General features: G+C 42.9%; 1 pseudogene; it reads left to right on the forward strand.

The window, feature by feature from the left end:
• The window catches only part of LOC123997450, a 99,561-nt pseudogene that overhangs the window by 47,066 nt on the left and 27,830 nt on the right, over positions 1-24,665 (forward strand).

Raw genomic sequence — 24,665 nt, forward strand, 5'->3', positions numbered from 1 at the left:
GTGTTAAGGACTGCCCTACCTTCACTGGCCAAGCGATTGCCTTTTTAATTTCAACTAAAGGTCATTCCTGATTCCTGTGTGGATCACTTGGATGCTCCTGATCCTCTGATGTAAGGAGTTGGTGAGAGACTTGCTGTTAGCACCTCAGACATCTGTTCTCCATTTTGCTAGGCCAACACTGCGGATGCTACTAGAATACATTCTTGAAATAAATGCAATTTGAAGTTTCCTCTTACTTAGAAATATTCAGACTATGACATGCCCTATTCTTCAGATATCTTCTAGCTATACAGGATAACAATGGACATGTTTTCACTTAGATTTTCAGCCCTTTCAACTCTTGATTAAGTCTGCAGGCATTTCTAATTGGAGTGGGATTGATGGTGCACAAAGAACAGCTACAAAAGTCTGTTTGTGGAAAGAAACACTACACAGGTGCTTTTCATGGCACATTTTAATCAGATGGATTGTCAAAGCGAATCAAATCTGCTTTTTGTCATTGCAAAAATGAACTGGTACTGGTTTCATTAACCTTAGTGTTTCCCTGCTTCCTTCACCTACTATGTGTGCCACTTCACTGGCCATCTCTGGAGGCTGAGAGTGGAAGGGATGGATTGATCTGGTGCTACTGTGCTTTTTTTGTCTTTCCTTTTCTCTAAGCGTCAGACACCGTCTGGACGTCTGGTGAAATTAAACATGAGGCACTAGGGTTGGTGCGATGTCATTCAAAATAAAGCTGTGCTAGAGAATCACCTATAGACTCTGACTTTCACAATTGTTCCCATTTGAAAGCTGCAACTTTAGGACAAACACTTATCAAATAAGCCTATTTGGGAAATACTTTTCATAACTTGTCTTAAAGGGATACTTTGGGATTTTGCCAATGAGACCATTTATCTACTTCCCCAGAGTCCGATGAACTCGTGGATACCACTTTTATGTCTGTGTCCAGTATGAAGGAAGCAGGGGGTAGTTTTGTGAGCCAATGCTAATTAGCATTATCGCAATGATTGGAAGTCTATGGGTATCTGCTAGCGTGACGCCTGTACAATTATTCTATAATGATATTATTAGCCATGGACCTGGTGCAATTGGATGAATTCTTCTAGAATGACCCGCAATGTTGATATGACCCCATTCTCTTCAAAGATGGCCCCATTCAAAGATGTATGAGACAGGTCAGAGAAAAATATTATATTAGTAATGGATTTTTGTTAAGCCTATTTATGTTGTTTGTGTGCAAGGCACAAGACCATGGCTCTGATAGCACTTCCAGTCCGGGGCTTGACATAAACCTTTTTTTGCCATTTTGGACAAGTAGGACAGATTCTTTACTTGTCTGAAAGCTGAAGTCACCATCCCAAAAATTATATTTTAACACCATTGCCCAAAATGGTGACTAAAAATGTGTGAATTACATAGAATGGATCTGAAAGAATGTTCCGCACTTGCTTCCTCAAACTTGCATATACGGGCGAGGGAGGAGAGGAATCATGACCCTAACCAGGATTTCATCCAACCTTTTTATGATAGTCAAGTACACATCGGATAAAAAACAGTTCTGATGGAAACAGAACATTTTTCGGTAAAATTCCCAAATGTTCCTCAAAACAAAATACGCTAAACACGATGATCTTTTTGAGTCTAAAATTAATTATGTGGAAGATGTTGGTGGAAATGCTTTCATGCTCAAATATTGATATAATAACCATCATATCGAAGTGAACTTGAAGTCATGCGATGCCGTGTGATCCACTACCACTGATTGGGAAAGCATGTTTTCTGTAAGGTTACAGATTAAATAAATTAGGATGAACTTCACAGGGTGATGAAAGTGCAAGGTTGATGTTTACTGATGTTAATTTCCAGTAAATATCGAGGCTCTTATTCTGGTGACATGATAATCGATGCTTGGCTGCCGTATGACTACGAAATCTTTTCTCTCTTTTGTTCATAATCTCATCATGTAGCCTATACTTGCACTGCACAAGTCAATTTGATGGAGAAACATCTTTGGTATGGATTTTAGAATAATTGCATAAAAATCTGTCGCCAATTGGATGGAAACCTAGCTTGTGACATTTAATTCAGCCAAATCTTTTTGAATAGCCTATTCCACTCTGGTAGAGCTGTGGCGCAAAGGCCTAGGCTACTACACATTTCCTATCTGGTTGTATTTGTGTCTGTGTGGAATGAAGTGCGCAGATTGAGCAAGTGACAGTCAGCGAGGCTTGCTGGCTGTGCGGCTTGTGATGGGTTGATCATGGGCTGCAGAGCAACTGTGCCGTCCTCAAAACTGGATAATTATGAACTGATTTGCATGTTTTAATCATTTTAAACTGATTCGCATATTTGCCTCACCCTGCTCTGTATTTAGGCCTAGGCTACTAAACTCAGCAAAAAAAAGAAATATCCTCACTGTCAACTGCGTTTATTTTCAGCAAACTTGTGTAAATATTTGTATGAACATAACAAGATTCAACAACTGAGACATAGTCTTGTTCAGAACTTGTTCAGTTGAACAGAAAAGGAATAATGTGTCCCTGAACAAAGGGGGGGTCTAAATCAAAACTAACAGTCAGTATCTGGTGAGGCCACCACCTGCATTAAGTAATGCAGTGCATCTCCTCCTTATGGACTGCACCAGATTTGCCATTTCTTGCTGTGAGATGTTACCCCACTCTTCCACCAAGGCACCTGTAGGTTCACGGACATTTCTGGGGGGAATGGCTCTAGCCCTCACCCTCCAATCCAACAGGTCCCAGGCGTGCTCAATGGGATTAAGATCCAGGCTCTTTTCTGGCCATGGCAGAACACTAACATTCCTGTCTTGCAGGAAATCACGCACAGAACGAGCAGTATGGCTGGTGGCATTGTCATGCTGGAGGGTCATGTCAGGATGAGCCTGCAGGAAGGGTACCACATGAGGGAGGAGGATGTCTTCCCTGTTACGCACAGCGTGGAGATTGCCTACAATGACGACAAGCTCAGTCCGATGATGCTGTGATACACCGCCCCAGACCATGACGGACCCTCCACCTCCAAATCGATCCCGCTCCAGAGTTCAGGCCTCAGTGTAATGCTCATTCCTTTGACAATAAACGCGAATCCAACCATTTCCCCTGGTGAGACAAAACCGCGACGCATCAGTGAAGAGCACTTTTTGCCAGTCCTGTTTGTGGTTTGTGGTTGTATGTGACGTTGTTGCAGATGATGTCTGGTGAGGATCTGCCTTACAACAGGACTACAGCCCTCAGTCCAGCCTCTCTCAGCCTATTGCGGACAGTCTGAGCACTGATGGAGGGATTGTGCGTTCCTGGTGTATCTCGGGCAGTTGTTGCCATGCTGTACCTGTCCCGCAGATGTGATGTTCGGATGTACCGATCCTGTGCAGGTGTTGTTACACATGGTCTGCCACTGTGATGACGATCAGCTGTCCGCCCTGTCTCCCTGTAGCGCTGTCTTAGGCGTCTCACAGTACGGACATTGCAATTTATTGCCCTGGTCACATCTGCAGTCCTCCTGCCTCCTTGCAGCATGCCTAAGGCATGTTCACACAGATGAGCAGGGACCCTGGGCATCTTTCTTTTGGTGTTTTTCAGAGTCAGTAGAAAGGCCTCTTTAGTCTCCTAAGTTTTCATAACTGTGACCTTAATTGCCTACTGTGCATGTTCATTAATTGTTTATGGTTCATTGAACAAGCATGGGAAACCGTACAATGAAGATCTGTGGAGTTTTACAAATGATCTTTGACAGGGTCCTGACAAAGGGACTTCTTTTTTTGCTGAGTTTATATGCTTTGTAGGTAGGTTGCATATTGCTAGAATAATATAATAATAATATTCATATATTTTCCTCAACTATAGCCTAAGTTTTCATTGGAATCTTCGTTATATTTTTCCATCTTGGTATTGTTTGCTCAATTTAACTTCTTGTGGCCTAAAATATGTCATTCAAAATACATCTGTGATTGAGAATAGCCTACTCTGATTTACGTAATTATTTATATTTTTAAAAGCTACAATTTTAAGGACATTACACCTTTCTAAGAATAATTTTGGGAAATAAATTACTTCAATGTGTCGCGATGCTTTTATGATATTTCATTTCGGCAAGGAGAGATTTTCTTTCGGCCTCGCATGCATAATTTCTGTCTTATAATGCAATGCTCGACTAAGGTTTGTTCATATTTTTATATCTTGCTATTGTTTCTTCTGTCTCATGATTTGGGGTTATTCAAAAACAACAACTTTCTGAACTCTGTTAGATTCATTCATTGTTTGATCATGATGGGGGCTGAGAGGGTGATGAAGCATACTCCATGAGCTGTAACCGAAAAACAACTGGTATTTTAAACGTTTGAGGTGAGGGAGAAAGTGTGGTGGCACAAGTATTGTTAGCATTGTTAAGTATCTTGCTAGCTGGATTGGGATTGAATTATCCGTTTGCTAGACAGAGAAATGTTGAGCAACATTAGGCAATTTAACTGATCAAGTAATTGAGTTGGTTTGAAAATTAAAATGAGCTGGTAATAAAGTCAAACAGCAACATCAGATGAGCTAACTTTAGTAACCTAACCAATTCGCTATAGTATTAACTGGTAACATTATATGATTCCTTGCCTTTTACTCTAGCTATAACACATTAGTTGCTTACTGGACCATGGCAATCTGTGTGAAATGTTAACTAGTTACGAGCTATCTGTGAACTCATCTTTTCCTTCTACGGTATTAGGCTAGACACTACATTTTTAACTGCTTTTTCTGATCAAAAATTTGCATCCACCGTGGAGCCCAGTTTTATAATATTATATGTCCCAGCTGCCTGCCATAGTTTTGAAGTAATCACGAAAACACAGGCCTTATTTTAGGGCATCCCCCCCCCCTGCCAGCTCCTATTAGCGCTATTGAGCACTGTGGCACTAACTCGCCTTCCGAACATTTGATTCCCAGTTTATTGTTCTACGCCACAATGCGTGCTTTGCTATTGTTGACAATGGAGATCTGCCCACGTTGTTTATAATTAAAAATAAACAACAAAAATGTACTCATGGAACTCTTGAGGTCAACCCATTATCTACTATAGAGAAATATAGGTATGTCTCTTTCGCAAAATAATTGGATACCATTTTAAACATGACAATCTCCTCTTTCTAATTATGTAAGACTGGACAGTGTATTCCGTTGTCATCAAACGCTAGCCCCGAAATACCTTTTGCCCTTGGAACGCTGAGTTCCCCCGGTTGTTTTCCTATGGAGAGGCATGCTAGTGTATTTCGCGAAATATCTTGCGATGCGTATATTTAGCTGTTTTTCAAGTCGGACACCATTTGAATCATGCTAATCTCCTCTTTCTAATTATGTAAGGCTGGGCAGAGTATCTTGTCGTTAAACCAGAAATATTCAGAAGTTGCCATTTTATTCCTACTTCCTCGTTATGCAGACGTAATCACACTTGGCACCAATGAGGTGCGGATGTTTACTTTCTACAGTTATTTTTAAGTTTCATCCTAAGAACATATTGTAGTGGTAATATAAAAAGGGCTAAAAAAAAATGGTGCCATTTAGACGAAATGGAATTCTAAGCGTCGCTCCAGTCAAAACGGGCTCTGCGAGCTTTTAAATCCATGAATTTGCTTTGGGCTCGCGCTAGTGTTAGTCTAGCCAACGTTCTTTTGCCATTTTCAGCCATGGGTGAATTTTGACTCGTTCTATTTTCCAGCCTAACAGTATGTGGTTATTTTTCAGAATGAGAGAATTAGGTGAAAATTAGGTATTGCTTGTTAAACAGTTAAGTGTAGCTGTAGCCGGGCCTGGCTTAAGCTGGATGTCACTATAGCGGTGAAAGGAACACTACACACTTTCCCTCTTTCTCAATATATTGGATAAAGAGGGGTATCCCAGGTGTATTCTGCCTGAAAGAGATCAATTATGCCAACAAATGGTATCATGCTCTGCTGGCACATTGTAGAACAGATGTCCACAGCAGGCAGAAAGTGTACAATCTAATAGTGTAGCCCAAAGATATTGCTTTTGTTGTGTCGAACTTGACAGTAACACTTGTGTGAGTGAGGGGGAATTATTACATTTTTTTACTTAGTGAATTATATTTTTGCACACATTGATATCTACTATAGTGGCCACTATAATAGAGCAAAAATAGAATGCTTATTTGTTTCATTCTATTTCTACTTCCCCAAGTGCAATATTTAGATGTGTGTGTGTGTGGTCACAAGTGTTATATTATAAAGGCTGTCATGGCTAATTGCAATATTGGTGTATTGTTTTTTTCTCAAGATTTGAGTGTCATTTAGTAATGTCTAGGTGAAAATAACATTGGATTGCTTTCTTTACATTTTTAGGTTCACATGAACCACTTATTTTACACACAGAGACTGATCATGTAGATCATATTCTTTTGTTGTTTAATTAGTTAACCTGCATTTCACCCTAGCAGGATTTCTTTTGCATGTTTCAGTGCAACAAACAAAAAAGTGTCACCTTTTTGGGCCCACACCAGTTTTGCCTCCTTGATTAAATTGAAAGAGTAGTGCAATAGGCCAGTCATCATATCAAATGGAGAGGAAATTGACTTTGGCTATTGGCCCAGATCATTTGAGAGAGGGAAAAAAAACGACTTATTTACTGACCGCATATTTTGCGCTGCTTTGTTGAAACTCTTCGCTCTCTCTACCTTCTGTTTTGTGTAAATATATTATGTTTATTGAAATAAGCTATAGGAATATGGGCAATTTACTCAACCATGCACTGCCACATTACTGGAGTAATTCTTTGATATTGATATTTATGTGCAATTTTGTATAAAAAAATAAAATCTATTTTTTATTGCTTTTGATAAGCTATTTTAATTAGTAGGTTTTGTATGTTCTTCAACAAGTAGGAGGGATGCATACATTTATCTTGTAATAGACTAAGCTTTGCTCAACTGTGAGATTTGTTCAAACTACTCGTTAGATTTTTCTATCTTGCTATTGTTTGTTCTACCTCATTATTACCTTAGCCCTATCATGTTTTTAAGTTATTCAGTAACAACCTAAAACTTTCTGAGAGACCGTAGATCGCCTTTGGCTAAAATTATTGTTTAATCATGAAGTAGCACGGTGGGAGAAAGCCAGCATGCATAAAAATTGTCATTCATATCAAATGGACAGAAAATACAAAATGGGGCTTTTATAGAGTCAGCTATATGGTGTTGGGTTATATAGACCAGATCATCTGACATTGAGAGGGAAAAAAAACATATTTTCTGATTGGACATTTTACACTGCTTTGGTGAAAATCTTAGCTTTGTCTACATTCTTCTCTTGCATTTGTAAATCGTTTAACATATTTATTGATATGTTATGCAGGCTGCAAAGGAAAAGGCCACTTTGCATGGCCCTGCTTTGAGCTACCAGGTCATATCTCTACTGCGTGGTGCTAGTCAAGTTGAAACAGGTTATAAAGTGCATCGTCTGTCACATTACAATGTCGTCACCATCGATGATGGCTGTCAATCATCTTCGATATCCGATACTATCGTAAATATCGCTGAACCCTAGGTTGTGCGCGCACACAAAGACATATCTTACACTCACAGTCAATGTACAGCTAACTCCTGGAGCATTCCGTTTAACTGTTTATGAATGGCTCTAAAATTGTAGTTATTTATCTGCAGTAGCAAAGCAAAAGGCACATTCAACCTCAAGCCATTGCATTGCCACAATGGTCGTAAACCTTATATTTAGAAAGCATTGGATCATTGGCAAGTTCTTATTTTACCACACCCTCATTCATTTGTAAACATTAGCTTGATGGATGAGAATTGTGGCATTGACAATTTTGGCACTGGCAGGGATGTTTTGTTTTGCCATACAATAGACTTTACAGGGTACCTGACGACCCTATCCACAAAGCCTGTGTTTGGCTTCACAGGTCTCGCTCTACTCTCTACAATTTGCGGTTGATCCAAGAATAGATTAGTGGTAGTCATATATGTACCAGAATAGCATCTCATATCCCTGCTGGCGAAATTGAAAGGCAATCCAGATCTTCTAGAGATTTGCCATTTGTGATCAACGAAAGCCCTGGTTGGCCAGTTGAGATGAGATGCTAAATCCAAACAGGCCAGTTGACATTAGGCCGCCGGAATTCACCACTGCATTAATGGAGAAGACTGAATGAATGACCCTGGGAGGTTTATCGATTTCTGTGCATAGAACCTTCTGGACTTTATCATTGACACCGAAACAGTGTTTCAGACCCTTTCCGAGTACCCTAAGGTGCTTCATTTAGTGTTTGATTACAGCGAGCCGATTCTACTCAGATAAAAGCTGAAGTCAAATCACTCTATTTTTCCTGCTTATTTGTGTTAGGGTTGGTTAGAGGTGTAAAATGGCTGTATGTAAAATCAAGACGGCGCAACTCACAAACATTAACGCATTCTGACGGTTTTCGTGAACTACTCCTATGTTGTTTTCATAATCAGGCTAAAATATGTTCTGAGTGGGAGCGCAACCATATGAATGAGTACATTGTATTCAGTGTCTGGCAACAGGGATCCATCTTTATTCCTCCTGACCTCTTCACTCCTTCAAACCAATAAGGTTTAGTTTTCTCTGAGAAGCAAAGGACCTCTTCAATTGCAGCAAAGCGTGACATTTCTGGGAGAGAGTGGCATGGGAGTCATCGACGATGATGCCTGTTCATTGGAGAAAGCTGAGGAGTCTGTTTTATAGAGGATTTGTTTACCTCCTAGCGTTTTTTTTTGAGTGAATGACGATTAATACCTGACTGATAGACTCCCAATTACCATTACAAGGAACCAAACCTTTCTGGGAAATCTGAAGACTCATGGTAATCTGATCAGTTTCACTGTTCATGCCGAGGCAATGTTGGTCTTATCAACCTCCTTTCACAGCATAGCAAGCTGTATAACACGCTCAATATGATGTGCTTACCTCATCCCATTGTCAATTATTTGCTCCTCTATGGTTTCAACCATGTCTGTGCCTAAGAGACTCCCTAATTCAAGACATTACAGGCTATACCGTAATACATTTCTAACACTGGTAATATAGCACACATTATACTGATTTGAGTGACTTGTACAGTTATGTCATTACTTCAGAGGAAATCCCTCTCTTTCTCAGGCAGTATTATTCCATGCCAGTTGCAATTTATTGCATTCCTTTGTTTTGTGACCAAATATGATTCATTAAACATTTAATTTAGCTGACAGGTTTGGCTAACTGTCGGCAGGAATTTTCACTAAAAGATACACTGGAACACACAGTACAGGCTACAATCGACAGCACATTTGTATTATTTTTTTTAGATGTCACTTTAATTTCCCCTCACGTTATGAGTGGTTCAAGGAAGAATTGGGAAAGATGGAGACTGCTCACATGTAATGGTTGGCCACCGACTGTTTTTGGCAGATCGTCGGCCATGTGTGTCCTCTAAGACCTACCTGTCTTGTCCCAGCAAGAGTAGAGTAGCCCAGATTTTCCTTCTCTATCTGGTCCCGCTTCATTCCTCTTAGAACAGAGCACATTAAATTAAATTCACATCTCAAGCGCCTAATTGCGTAAAGATGCAGTTACAAGAGGTTAGGGTCCCAAATCTACATCCCCTGGTCTCTGCCCGTACACCCCACACTGATCTTACCTCTATATTCTCACTCCATACTCCTGTAAGGGTTCTAATGTCCCAACCTGAACAGGGAAGGCAGCGGGTTAGGATTGGAGGAGGATTGACCATAATCACCTTGTGTAAATTGTTTAAAGAAACCATCTTGACACAGCTGCCTGGACTTGGGAGAGTTTGTAAAAGGTTTCAAAACGAACATGTGAGGAGGCTCCTCATAGTGAGACAGTTGGGCCCGTGGAAGCCAGGAAAATGTGATGGGGAAGAAGCCCTGGCAGTTACACGTGAAACACAAGATGGTCGAAGGTAGTGGAGTGGAAGGGTTAGCCAGAATATTCACTTCATTACCCTGGTGGTGTTAGATTTGGTGTAATATTCTGCCAAAATACACTAAGTTGGCAGTTTTCTGCAAAAATCCCATCACCTAAATGAGGGTGTCCTTTATTATTATTTAATAAAAAACATTATTTTATTAACTTTGACTGTTGGGTGGATGTTTGTGTGCTTGTTCTTTTTGTAAGACTATAAGGGATTTTGACAAAGTGAACGAGTTAAGAGCCTGGCGTCGCCCCTGCTGTACGTCTTAGTTGACTTTGCTCAGTCCTCACTTAAGTAAGCAAAGAAATAACAATTTATACTTAGCAGAGCATTTTTGTTCTCCATTCTGCGCTAGACTCATGCCATTATACTTCAAGCCATAGATTTCAATCTAGCAAAATGGTTAAGCACAATGTTTTCCCTTTCCCATGCAGCACACCCAGATAAAATGCATGAAGACTTTGAGAGGTGTCAGACCTATAAATCACTGCCCCTATTTCACACAGCACACATGCCCCCCCAAGTTCCCCCCTCCAACACCGGTTCAGGATTAGGTTGTGACAATTCCTTATGATGTGCTGTAGCTTTGAGCCACCTGTCGCCTGTACAATTATTCTATAATGATATTAAAGCCTTAATCCCTGATGGCAATTGGATTCATTCTTATAGAATGACCTGCAATGTTCATAAAACCCCAGTCTCTTCAATGATGGCTGAGACTGTTCATCATAATAATAATGATGATGATTAGTAATGGATTTTTATTAGGCCTATTTACATTGTTTGCAAGGCTCAAGACCGTTGCTTGGATGTTTGATGTAAATAACAATGAGCGTAACTGAATTATAAAGTCTTTCTCTTTCTTTGTGTGTGTACAGGACCCCAGAGCAGTGCCCTAGTGTGGTGTCCCTCCTGTCGGAGAGCTACAACCCCCATGTGCGCTGCGGGGCCGCAATGGCCCTTGGCATCTGCTGTGCCGGGACAGGCAACAAGGTGAGTGTCTCTTCCAGCTCATGTACTGTACATCCTATCCCGACCTCCCTCCCTCCCCTCTCTGTGAACAACCTGCAAATTCTATTGTCCAGTCCAAAATCAGCCCATATGCTTACCTGTAGACACTTCTTAATGCAGCTTCATGGATCTAAAATAATTTAAAGGATCTATGAAGTATTGCGAAAGCTCCTCCTAGCCTACCACAGGGCTGTGTTGTATCCCTCCCACACACTGAGTGTAGCAAAATAACGGACACCACCGAATACCTGAGGCTAACCGAGGCTAACTACTAGAAGACTCAACCTCTGCTAGGAACATACGGAGAAGGAACTGCCAGATGTGTCATAATAGCCCGGAGGTAAAGCTGCACTTGGAGCCAAATTTGAAATTGAATACTTGGAGCAGGTTGGAAAAAATGTAAATGTATTTTCAGAAGGGCTGTGGTCAACGTTCAAGGAATACATTAAATGTAAACATTACATTGGATAAGAGCGTCTGCTAAATGACTTAAATGTAAATGTAATGTAAATGTAGTGGGGAACTATTTTATACTTTTTTCACAGATCCATTATCCAACCTTATATTTTTGGCAGCCCTGGTGTGAAGGGGAGAAATGGCAGAGCAGACAGTCATATGATCCTAAATATTTTTGATTCTTGGAATTACAATTTAAGAGGACCAGTGCTTCTACAGTGAAAAATAAAATCTTACATCTGTGCTGTTTGGGAGCAGGTTATTAAGGTTTGCATTAAGAGTGTGTAGGCTACTACATGTGTGGTGTAGGGCTATAAATTGGGCAGCTAGTAGGCTGTTTGCTAATAGGCTAAATATGTTCTGGCCTGCCGACTATCTACAAGCTCAGGAAAAAATTGGCTGGAGGCCAAACCTAGTTGCCAACCCCGTTGTATATTGTATTCAATCACCCCCTTCATCATCATCACATATTTTCCAAGATGGCATAGCAGCAAGATGTTTTTGTCCTGTGTAAATATTCAGCTTTTTTGGGGGAAGTTTTTTTTCTTCTTTTCATTTTTCTGTATACATTTCAATCTCTTTTTCAATTTTCAAATTAATTTTTCATTTTTTTATTTTACCTTTAACTAGGCAAGTCAGTTAAGAACACATTCTTATTTTCAATGGGTTAGGGGCAGAATGACAGATTTGTACCTTGTCAGCTCGGGGATTTGAACTTGCAACCTTTCGGCTACTAATCCAACGCTCTAACAACTAGGCTACCCTGCCGCCCCATTTAAATATACACTGCTCAAAAAAATAAAGGGAACATTAAAATAACACATCCTAGATCTGAATGAATGAAATATTCTTAATAAATACTTTTTTCTTTACATAGTTGAATGTGCTGACAACAAAATCACACAAAAATTATCAATGGAAGTCAAATTTATCAACCCATGGAGGTCTGGATTTGGAATCACACTAAAAATTAAAGTGGAAAATCACACTACAGGCTGATCCAACTTTGATGTAATGTCCTTAAAACAAGTCAAAATGAGGCTCAGTAGTGTGTGTGGCCTCCACGTGCCTGTATGACCTCCCTACAACGCCTGTGCATGCTCCTGATGAGGTGGCGGATGGTCTCCTGAAGGATCTCCTCCCAGACCTAGACTAAAGCATCCGCCAAGTCCTGGACAGTCTGTGGTGCAACGTGGCGTTGATGGATGGAGCGAGACATGATGTCCCAGATGTGCTCAATTGGATTCAGGTCTGGGGAACGGGCGGGCCAGTCCATAGCATCAATGCCTTCCTCTTGCAGGAACTGCGGACACACTCCAGCCACATGAGGTCTAGCATTGTCTTGCATTAGGAGGAACCCAGGAGGAACCCCGGGCCAACCACACCAGCATATGGTCTCACAAGGGGTCTGAGGATCTCAACTCGGTACCTAATGGCAGTCAGGCTACCTCTGGCGAGCACATGGAGGGCTGTGCGGCCCTCCAAAGAAATGCCACCCCACACCATGACTGACCCACTGCCAAACCGGTCATGCTGGAAGATGTTGCAGGCAGCAGAACGTTCTCCACGGCGTCTGCGGACTCTCACATGCTCAGTGTGAACCTGCTTTAATCTGTAAAGAGCACAGGGCGCCAGTGGCGAATTTGGCATTTGCCAGAGAACACAAAGATTGGCAAACGTCCTGCACGGTGTTGGGCTGTAAGCACAACCCCCACCTGTGGATGTCGGGCCCTCATACCACCTTCATGGAGTCTGTTTCTGACCGTTTGAGCAGACACATGCACATTTGTGGCCTGCTGGAGGTCATTTTGCAGGGCTCTGGCAGTGCTCCTCCTGCTCCTTCTTGCACAAAGGTGGAGGTAGCGGTCCTGCTGCTGGGTTGTTGCCCTCCTATGGCCTCCTCAACGTTTCCTGATGTACTGGCCTGTCTCCTGGTAGCGCCTCCATGCTCTGGACACTACGCTGACAGACACAGCAAACCTTCTTGCCACAACTCGCATTGATGTGCCATCCTGGATGAGCTGCACTACCTGAGCCACTTGTGTGGGTTGTAGACTCCGTCTCATGCTACCACTAGAGTGAAAGCACCGCCGGCATTCAAAAGTGACCAAAACATCAGCCAGGAAGAATAGGAACTGAGAAGTGGTCTGTGGTCCCCACCAGCTGAATCACTCCTTTATTGGGGGTGTCTTGCTAATTGCCTATAATTTCCACCTGTTGTCTATTCCATTTGCACAACAGCATGTGAAATTTATTGTCAATCAGTGTTGCTTCCTAAGTGGACAGTTTGATTTCAGAGAAGTGTGATTGACTTGGAGTTACATTGTGTTGTTTAAGTGTCCCTTTTTTTTTGTTGAGCAGTGTACCTTCCTGCAACCCGCCTCACCCAACATGGTACGGCTCTGCAATTTTTTCTTTACCTTATAACTGGAACCTCCATCAGGAGCTAGCCAGCTAATTAGCTACTAGCTATTCAGTCTTTGTTAGCCACTGCTAGCAGTCTTTAACACAGACACCAGCCGATTGAGCCCGGATAATATCTGCCAGTCTCCACAGCGCGATATAAGCCCTGAGCATATCGGACGGCTCCCCCCCCCCCCCCCCCCCCCCCCCCCACTACATCACCGGATTCCTGCCGCAAGCTCTGGACCATTACAACGGATCATCGCCGCTAGCTAGCTGCCACTGAGTGGCTATCGTGGCTACCGCCCTTGTCCAGAAGCAAGCACCAGTTACCCTCGAGCTAGGCCCATTCCCCCGGATCGCAAATGAATCTAAGCTAGATGCCCTGAATCTCACGTATTTTCAAGGAACCTACCAGGTCCAACCCCAAATCCATTAACATGGGCACCCTAATGGTATCATCCTGACCAACCTGCCCTCTAAATACACCTCTGTTGTTTTCAGCCAGGATTTCAGCGATCACTGCCTCATTGCCTGCGTCCGTTATGGGTCCGGGGTCAAACGACCATCCCTCATCACTGTCAAACGCACCTTAAAACAGTTTTGCGAGCAGGCCTTTCTAATCAACCTGGCCCGGGTATCCTGGAAGGATATTGAACTCATACCGTCGGTAGAGGATGCCTGGTTGTTCTTCAAAAGTGTCTTGCTCACCATCTTAAATAACATTACATTTACATTACATTTAAGTCATTTAGCAGATGCTCTTATCCAGAGCGACTTACAAATTGGTGCATTCACCTTATGACATCCAGTGGAACAACCACTTTACAATAGTGCATCTAAATATTTTAAGGGGGGGGTGAGAAGGATTACTTTATCCTATCCTAGGTATTCCTTAAAGAGGTGGGGTTTCAGGTGTCTCCGGAAGGTGGTGATTGACTCCGCTGTCCTGGCGTCGTGAGGGAGTTTGTTCCACCATTGGGGAACCAGAGCAGCGAACAGTTTTGACTGGGCTGAGCGGGAACTGTACTTCCTCAGTGGTAGGGAGGCGAGCAGGCCAGAGGTGGATGAACGCAGTGCCCTTATTTGGGTGAAGGGCCTGATCAGAGCCTGGAGGTACTGAGGTGCCGTTCCCCTCACAGCTCCGTAGGCAAGCACCACGGTCTTGTAGCGGATGCGAGCTTCAACTGGAAGCCAGTGGAGAGAGCGGAGGAGCGGGGTGACGTGAGAGAACTTGGGAAGGTTGAACACTAGACGGGCTGCGGCGTTCTGGATGAGTTGTAGGGGTTTAATGGCACAGGCAGGTAGCCCAGCCAACAGCGAGTTGCAGTAATCCAGACGGGAGATGACAAGTGCCTGGATTAGGACCTGCGCCGCTTCCTGTGTGAGGCAGGGTCGTACTCTGCAGATGTTGTAGAGCATGAACCTACAGGAACGGGCCACCGCCTTGATGTTAGTTGAGAACGACAGGATCACGCCAAGGTTCTTAGCGCTCTGGGAGGAGGACACAATGGAGTTGTCAACCGTGATGGCGAGATCATGGAACGGGCAGTCCTTCCCCGGGAGGAAGAGCAGCTCCGTCTTGCCGAAGTTCAGCTTGAGGTGATGATCCGTCATCCACACTGATATGTCTGCCAGACATGCAGAGATGCGATTTGCCACCTGGTCATCAGAAGGGGGAAAGGAGAAGATTAATTGTGTGTCGTCTGCATAGCAATGATAGGAGAGACCATGTGAGGTTATGACAGAGCCAAGTGACTTGGTGTATAGCGAGAATAGGAGAGGGCCTAGAACAGAGCCCTGGGGGACACCAGTGGTGAGAGCGCGTGGTGAGGAGACAGATTCTCGCCACGCCACCTGGTAGGAGCGACCTGTCAGGTAGGACGCAATCCAAGCATGGGCCGCGCCGGAGATGCCCAACTCGGAGAGGGTGGAGAGGAGGATCTGATGGTTCACAGTATCGAAGGCAGCCGATAGGTCTAGAAGGATGAGAGCAGAGGAGAGAGAGTTAGCTTTAGCGGTGCGTAGCGCCTCCGTGAAACAGAGAAGAGCAGTCTCAGTTGAATGACTAGTCTTGAAACCTGACTGATTTGGATCAAGAAGGTCATTCTGAGAGAGATAGCGGGAGAGCTGACCAAGGACGGCACGTTCAAGAGTTTTGGAGAGAAAAGAAAGAAGGGATACTGGTCTGTAGTTGTTGACATCGGAGGGATCGAGTGTAGGTTTTTTCAGAAGGGGTGCAACTCTTGCTCTCTTGAAGACGGAAGGGACGTAGCCAGCGGTCAGGGATAAGTTGATGAGCGAGGTGAGGTAAGGGAGAAGGTCTTCGGAAATGGTCTGGAGAAGAGAGGAGGGGATAGGGTCGAGCGGGCAGGGTGTTGGGCGGCCGGCCGTCACAAGACGCGAGATTTCATCTGGAGAGAGAGGGGAGAAAGAGGTCAGAGCACAGGGTAGGACAGTGTGAGCAGAACCAGCGGTGTCATTTGACTTAGCAAACGAGGATCGGATGTCGTCGACCTTCTTTTCAAAATGGTTGACGAAGTCATCTGCAGAGAGGGAGGAGTGGGGGGGGGGGGGGGTTCAGGAGGGAGGAGAAAGGTGGCAAAGAGCTTCCTAGGGTTAGAGGCAGATGCTTGGAATTTAGAGTGGTAGAAAGTGGCTTTAGCAGCAGAGACAGAGGAGGAAAATGTAGAGAGGAGGGAGTGAAAGGATGCCAGGTCCGCAGGGAGGCGAGTTTTCCTCCATTTCCGCTCGGCTGCCCGGAGCCCTGTTCTGTGAGCTCGCAATGAGTCATCAAGCCACGGAGCGGGAGGGGAGGACCGAGCCGGCCTGGAAGATAGGGGACATAGAGAGTCAAAGGATGCAGAAAGGGAGGAGAGGAGGGTTGAGGAGGCAGAATCAGGAGATAGGTTGGAGAAGGTTTGAGCAGAGGGAAGAGATGATAGGATGGAAGAGGAGAGAGTAGCGGGGGAGAGAGAGCGAAGGTTGGGACGGCGCGATACCATCCGAGTAGGGGCAGTGTGGGAAGTGTTGGATGAGAGCGAGAGGGAAAAAGATACAAGGTAGTGGTCGGAGACTTGAAGGGGAGTTGCAATGAGGTTAGTGGAAGAACAGCATCTAGTAAAGATGAGGTCGAGCGTATTGCCTGCCTTGTGAGTAGGGGGGAAGGTGAGAGGGTGAGGTCAAAAGAGGAGAGGAGTGGAAAGAAGGAGGCAGAGAGGAATGAGTCAAAGGTAGATGTGGGGAGGTTAAAGTCGCCCAGAACTGTGAGAGGTGAGCCTTCCTCAGGAAAGGAGCTTATCAAGGCATCAAGCTCATTGATGAACTCTCCGAGGGGACCTGGAGGGCGATAAATGATAAGGATGTTAAGCTTGAAAGGGCTGGTAACTGTGACAGCATGAAATTCAAAGGAGGTGATAGACAGATGGGTAAGGGGAGAAAGAGAGAATGACCACTTGGGAGAGATAAGGATCCCGATGCCACCACCCCGCTGACCAGAAGCTCTCGGGGTGTGCGAGAACACGTGGGCGGACGAAGAGAGAGCAGTAGGAGTAGCAGTGTTATCTGTGGTGATCCATGTTTCTGTCAGTGCCAAGAAGTCGAGGGACTGGAGGGAGGCATAGGCTGAGATGAACTCTGCCTTGTTGGCTGCAGATCGGCAGTTCCAGAGGCTACCGGAGACCTAGAACTCCACGTGGGTCGTGCGCGCTGGGACCACCAGATTAGGGTGGCAGCGGCCACGCGGTGTGGACCGTTTGTATGGTCTGTGCAGAGAGGAGAGAACAGTGATAGACAGACACATAGTTGACAGGCTACAGAAGAGGCTACGCTAATGCAAGGAGATTGGAATGACAAGTGGACTACACGTCTCGAATGTTCAGAAAGTTAAGCTTACGTAGCAAGAATCTTATTGACTAAAATGATTAAAATGATACAGTACTGCTGAAGTAGGCTAGCTGGCAGTGGCTGCGTTGTTGACTTTGTAGGCTAGCTGGCAGTGGCTGCGTTGTTGACACTACACTAATCAAGTCGTTCCGTTGAGTGTAATAGTTTCTACAGTGCTGCTATTTTATTAATAAGCGCCCGCCCGCCTAGCATCACTACTCTGGACGGTTCTGATTTAGAATATGTGGACAACTATAAATAACTACGTGTCTGGCTAGACTGTAAACTCTCCTTCCAGACTCAAATTAAGCATTTCCAATCTAAAGTTAAATCTAGAATCGGCTTCCTATTTCGCAACAAAGCCTTCTTCACTCATGCTGCTAAACATACCCTCGTAAAACTTACTATCCTGCCGGTCCTTGACTTCGGCGATGTCATTTACAAAATAGCCTCCAACACTCTACTCAGTAAATTGGATGCAGTCTATCACAGTGCCATCCGTTTTGTCACCAAAGCCCCATATACTACCCATCATTGCAACCTGTAGGCTGTCGTTGGCTGGTCCTCGCTACATATTCGTCGCCAAACCCATTGGCTTCAGGTCCTCTAAGTCTAGGTAAAGGCCCGCCGTATCTCAGCTCACTGGTCACCATGGCAACACCCACCCGTAGCATGCACTCCAGAAGGTATATTTCACTGGTCATCCCCAAAGCCAACACCTCATTTGGCCGCCTTTCCTTCTAGTTCTCTGCTGGCAATGACTGGAACGAATTGCAAAAAAACACTGAAGTTGGAGACATATATCTCCCTCAATAACTTCAAGAGTCAGAGCAGCTTACCGATCGTTGTACACAGCATCTATAAATAGCCCATTCAACCAACTTCCTACCTTATTCCCATATTTGTTTTTTGTTTTTTATTCTGCTCTTTTGCACAAGTATTTATACTTGCACATCCTCATCCTCACATCTATCACGCCAGTATTAATTGCTAAATTGTAATTACTTCGCCACTATAGCCTTTTTTTATTGCCTTACCTCCTTACTTCGTTTGCATTCACTGTATACAGATTTTCTATTGTGTTATTGACTGTACGTTTGTTTATCCCATGTGTCTGTTGTTTGTGTCTCACTGCGTTGCTTTATCTTGGCCAGGTTGCAGTTGTAAATGAGAACTTGTTCTTAACGGGCCTACCTGATTAAATAAAGGTGAAAAAAAATCAGATCATTAAAACATTTGTGGATAAAGTGCTAAACTTGAACTCGTGGGTGTCTCGGTGAAGTGATATTATTTTGTTGCTCACCACTGCGCTCTGAAGAAACAACGATACAATGTAGCCTAACATCACTCGCAAACTGGACTTATGTGAGATTGTTTCACTATAGAAGCACGGGTCCTCTTTAATTTTAATTCCAGGTTCATATCAAAATATTTCCAGGCGTATCAGATGGTCTCCTCTTCCTATAACAGTCACACCAAGCATAGGGTTGCTATAAGACTGAAATGGAAAAATAATATATCTGTGAAGAAACTATGAAATAATTCCCCAATAACTGATGTATATACAGCGGGGCAAAAAAAGTATTTAGTCAGCCACCAATTGTGCAAGTTCTCCCACATAAAAAGATGAGGCCTGTAATTTTCATCATAGGTACACTTCAACTATGACAGACAAAATGATGGGGAAAAAATCCAGAAAATCACATTGTCGGATTTTTAATGAATTTATTTGCAAATTATGGTGGAAAATAAGTATTTGGTCACCTACAAACAAGCAAGATTTCTGGCTCTCACAGACCTGTAACTTCTTCTTTAAGAGGCTCCTCTGTCCTCCACTCGTTACCTGTATTTATGACACCTGTTTGAACTTGTTATCAGTATAAAAGACACCTGTCCACAACCTCAAACAGTCACACTCCAAACTCCACTATGGCCAAGAGCAAAGAGCTGTCAAAGGATACCAGAAACAAAATTGTAGACCTGCACCAGGCTGGGAAGACTGAATCTGCAATAGGTAAGCAGCTTGGTTTGAAGAAATCAACAGTGGGAGCAATTATTAGGAAATGGAAGACATACAAGACCACTGATAAACTCCCTCGATCTGTGGCTCCACGCAAGATCTCACCCCGTGGGGTAAAAATTATCACAAGAACGGTGAGCAAAAATCCCAGAACCAGAGAGCAGAGAGCTGGGACCAAATTAACAAACGCCTACCATCAGTAACACACTAAGTCGCCAGGGACTCAAATCCTGCAGTGCCAGACCGTGTCCCCCTGCTTAAGCCAGTACATGTCCAGGCCTGTCTGAAGTTTGCTAGAGAGCATTTGGATAATCCAGAAGAAGATTGGGAGAATGTCATATGGTCAGATGAAACCAAAATATAACTTTTTGGTAAAAACTTGTTGTGTTTGGAGGACAAAGAATGCTGAGTTGCATCGAAAGAACACCATAACTACTGTGAAGCATGGGGGTGAAAACATCATGCTTTGGGGCTGTTTTTCTGCCAAGGGACCAGGACGACTGATCCGTGTAAAGGAAAGAATGAATGGGGCCATTGAGTGAAAACCTCCTTCCATCAGCAAGGGCGTTGAAGATGAAATGTGGCTGGGTCTTTCAGCATGACAATGATCCCAAACACTCTGCCCGGGCAACGAAGGAGTGGCTTCGTAAGAAGCATTTCAAGGTCCTGGAGTGGCCTAGCCAGTCTCCAGATCTCAACCCTATAGAAAATCTTTGGAGGGAATTGAAAGTCCGTGCTGCCCAGCAACAGCCCCAAAACATCACTGATCTAGAGGAGATCTGCATGGAGGAATGGGCCAAAATACCAGCAACAGTGTGTGAAAACCTTGTGAAGACTTACAGAAAACGTTTGACCTCTGTCATTGCCAACAAAGGGTATATAACAAAGTATTGAGAAACTTTTGTTATTGACCAAATACTTATTTTCCAACATAATTTGCAAATAAATTCATAAACAATCCTACAATGTGATTTTCTGGATTTTTTTTCTTTCTCATTCTGTCATAGTTGAAGGGTACCTATGATGAAAATTACAGGCCTCTCTTATCTTTTTAAGTGGGAGAACTTGCACAATTGGTGGCTGACTAAATACTTTTTTGCCCCACTGTATATATATACACGTGTATATGTGTATATATGTGTGTGTGTGTGTGTGTATGTATTACATGAATAGTGACCTCATCCCTTCCCGAAAATACATTTTAATATTGTTTTAATGTGATTTTTTTTTTCTTCTCCATCCTGCTCCATGTATTCGATGTATTCCATTTCAAATTTGGCTCCCAGCGTGGCTTTACTTCCGGACTATTAGCACCTGGCAGTTCATTCTCTGTATGTTCCTATAGCCTCTGTCTGAGTTGCTAAGCAACGGCTCCTCTTTCAGTGCAAATTATATCATGAATGAATGACACTGAAGTAAGCAAATGTGTGATTTTACGTTTTGAAAAGAGTAATACAGTGCATTCGGAAATAATTCAGACCCCTTGACTTTTTCCACATTTCGTTACGTTACAGCCTTATTTTAAAATGGATAAAATTATTTTCTTCCCTCGATCTACATACAATACCCCATAATGACAAAGCAAAAACTGGTTTTTAGAGATGTTTGCAAAATATAGAAATACCTTATTTACATATGTATTTACATTCCCTTTGCTATGAGACTCGAAATTGAGCTCTGGTGCATCCTGTTTCCATTGATCCTCCTTGATGTTTCTACAACTTGACTGGAGTCCACCTATGGTAATTTCGGAAAGGCACTAACCTGTCTATATAAGGTCCCACAGTTGACGGTGCATGTCAGAGCAAAAACCAAGCCATGATGTCGAAGGAATTGTCCATAGAGCTCCGACACAGGATTGTGTCGAGGCACAGATCTGGGGAAGGGTACCAAAAAATGTCTGCAGCATTGAAGGTCCCCAAGAACAGTGTCCTCCATCATTCTTAAATGGAAGAAGTTTGGAGCCACCAAGACTTTTCCTAGAGCTTTCTGCCTAGCCAAACTGAGCAATCGGGGGAGAAGGGCCTTGGTCAGGGAGGTGACGAAAACACAGATGGTCACTCTGACAGAGGTCCAGAGTTCATCTGTGAAGATGGGAGAACCTTTAAGAAGAACAACCATCTTTGCGGCACTCCACCAATCAGGCCTTTATGGTAGAATGGCCAGAGGGAAGCAACTCCTCAGTTAAAGAAAGGCACATGACCGCTCGCTTGGAGTTTGCCAAAGCGCACCTAAAGACTCTCAGACCATGAGTAACAAGATTCTCTAGTCTAATAAATTATATAGAAAGGGAATGAATGAGAAATTATACCTTTTGTGCAACTCAGGAGGAGTTTGGTTTAATGTCTGGTTGGCATATTGTCACTGGTGGTCAGGGATCTAGGGGAGGGAGAAGAGGGCATCATCTTCGCCCTCGTCTTACCAGAGTAGCAATGACCCTTCAGCACACAAAAATGGGAATCATGAATGGAAGGGAATTATAAAAGTTCTCAATCAGCTTGCAGGTGACAAAAATAGATTTCATTATTGAAAGGTTTTTACTCTAACATTTGAGAACATGTAACGTAATTTCATATCTGATAGTCCATATATGAAATAATATGTTAATGTGTGACTAAGTAGCAAAGTTTACGAACCAGCTAACCTTAGACCAGAGGGGTATCCTACAAAGCAAGATAGATCTACTCAGGGTTTTCTCCATGTGAAGCTTCAGTTAGCTTCTTCCGTACAATGACGGTTGATATTGCTCGTCCGCCTGCTGCTAACTCTAGCAGGCATTTAACACAAGGCTAATCGAACTCCAAACTCTTCATTGAGACTGTGCTGAAACATCAATTCATGGGTGAGTCAGTACCACATTTTCATTTGTGCCGAAATGGAAGACAAGTAATCTTGCAAATTCTGCAGGCTACGGTGTGAATTAGGTTTTTAGAAGTGCCATCTTTATTATTTATCGTTAATGCCGTGTTTTGTGTGCTTATCAATGCACAAGTACCTTTTTTCCCCACTCCTATCAATACTTTTTTATTTATTATGTCATACAAAAGTTTCATTGGGTGAAGTTTAAAATACATTCTGCCATTACTAAATATGTAATGTGAAATATCTTAACATGACTAATTTCTATCACAAAAAAACATTTGATTAATAAAATATTAAATCAGTCTTCTTCAAATGATGGGGACAGTGGCGACCCGTAATTCAGGGCAGGTAGGGCAGAGCACATTTGGAATCATGTAGTAACCAAAAAAAGTGTTAAAAAATCAAAATATAAAAAATGCCTTGATGATCGCTTTGCACACTCTTGGCATTCTCTCAACCAGCTCCACCTGGAATGATTTATTGAAGGAGTTCCCACATGTGCTGAGCACTTGTTGGCTGCTTTTTCTTTATTTTGCGGTCCAACTCATCCCAAACCATCTCAATTGGGTTGAGGTTGGGTGATTGTGGAGGACAGGTCATCTGATGCAGCACTCAATCACTCTCCTTCTTGGTAAAATAGCCCTTACACAGCCTGGACATGTTGGGTCATTGTCCTGTTGAAAAACAAATGATAGTCCCACTAAGCGCAAACCAGATGAATGGCGTATCGCTGCAGAATCGCTGCGGACTTGGTGGTGCGCATGTAGCCTATAGCCTGTTTTAGAGAGATGTAATCATCGAATATTGTAAGTGCTTTCATTGTCTGCTCATATACCCCCTTTATTTATCCTACGGTTCTGACTTGGTGAATACTGTAAGAACGGTCCATGTTTTGAATTCTGTCGCTGTACACTTCAAAAGTGCTGAACAAATAGTTATATTGACCACGTCCATCTTAGCTCGCTCATTAATGTCTTCATCGATATTAATGGGATAATAACATTACATTTTACTGGTAACATAGCAGTCCTGCAGATATTCTCTCTTCCTGGCTTGCTAGCTACAGCAGCTTCATATCTTAATCACTAGCCAGTTCGGTTTAGCTAGCTCTAGCTCAGGCCTGGGCAATTATTTTCCATGGAGGGCCACATTAGAATATATTTTTGCCATCGTGGGCCAGAATCCTATTACAGGATTATACATCATATGTATGACTGTGTTGACAGATATATCTACTGTAAATCACGTCTAGATATGCTACTTTTTAACATGCACAGAAATAAACTACATCCATGTTCTCCGTTTTTGGTAGGTATTTATTTTCATTTTTAAACATGCAATGAACTACATGGAGGGAAAAGTACACTGCATTCAGCACCAATTTTTTATATTTTTAACATCTTTGTAAAATGTTCCCGCAATTTCTAGCTAGCTACTATTTGTGACGGTGACGTGTGTGTCAGCCTGTCTGTCCGTGTGCAGTTATTTATACGTGCCTTCAAAATAAATGTCCCACAAGCGGTGGGAGTTAAATAGTTACAAAAAGGCAAGTATTCATTGGGCTTTTCAAATGAATAACAAATACGTTTTTCGAAACTTTACTATTGCAAATTCTTTGATCTGAGCATGATTCCGTAGCCCGTATTGACTCTTGTCCTGTGCAGCATATGTCCTCCGGGCCTGCCTTTGCCCAGGCCTGCTCTCATGCATACTACCTAATGACACATGCTTTTTAAATTGTCAATATGAGCATTTGACTTTGTGCCGTTATCAATGAAAACACTTAAATCAAAAAGATAGAGAAGACCTAAATCAAGTAGGCTAGCTAGCTACCATGTCTCGTTTAGGCTGATTCAATTGTCTAACGTTACTCGGCTTGTTATCAAAAGTAAATCACAGACTCATCAATCGGAAAATTACTTAAAATAATTAACATAAAAACAGATTGTATACAGTTTCTTACCTTAATATTGTTGTTCTGATCTCCATGACAGAGCTTTAAAAGATGTGAGAAACATTTCTGGTCTAGTAGAGGTGTGGCAGCATTCACTTTCTGTCTCCGC

The sequence above is a fragment of the Oncorhynchus gorbuscha genome, linkage group LG15 (genome assembly GCF_021184085.1).
Source record: "Oncorhynchus gorbuscha isolate QuinsamMale2020 ecotype Even-year linkage group LG15, OgorEven_v1.0, whole genome shotgun sequence".
Taxonomy (NCBI): Eukaryota; Metazoa; Chordata; class Actinopteri; order Salmoniformes; family Salmonidae; genus Oncorhynchus; species Oncorhynchus gorbuscha.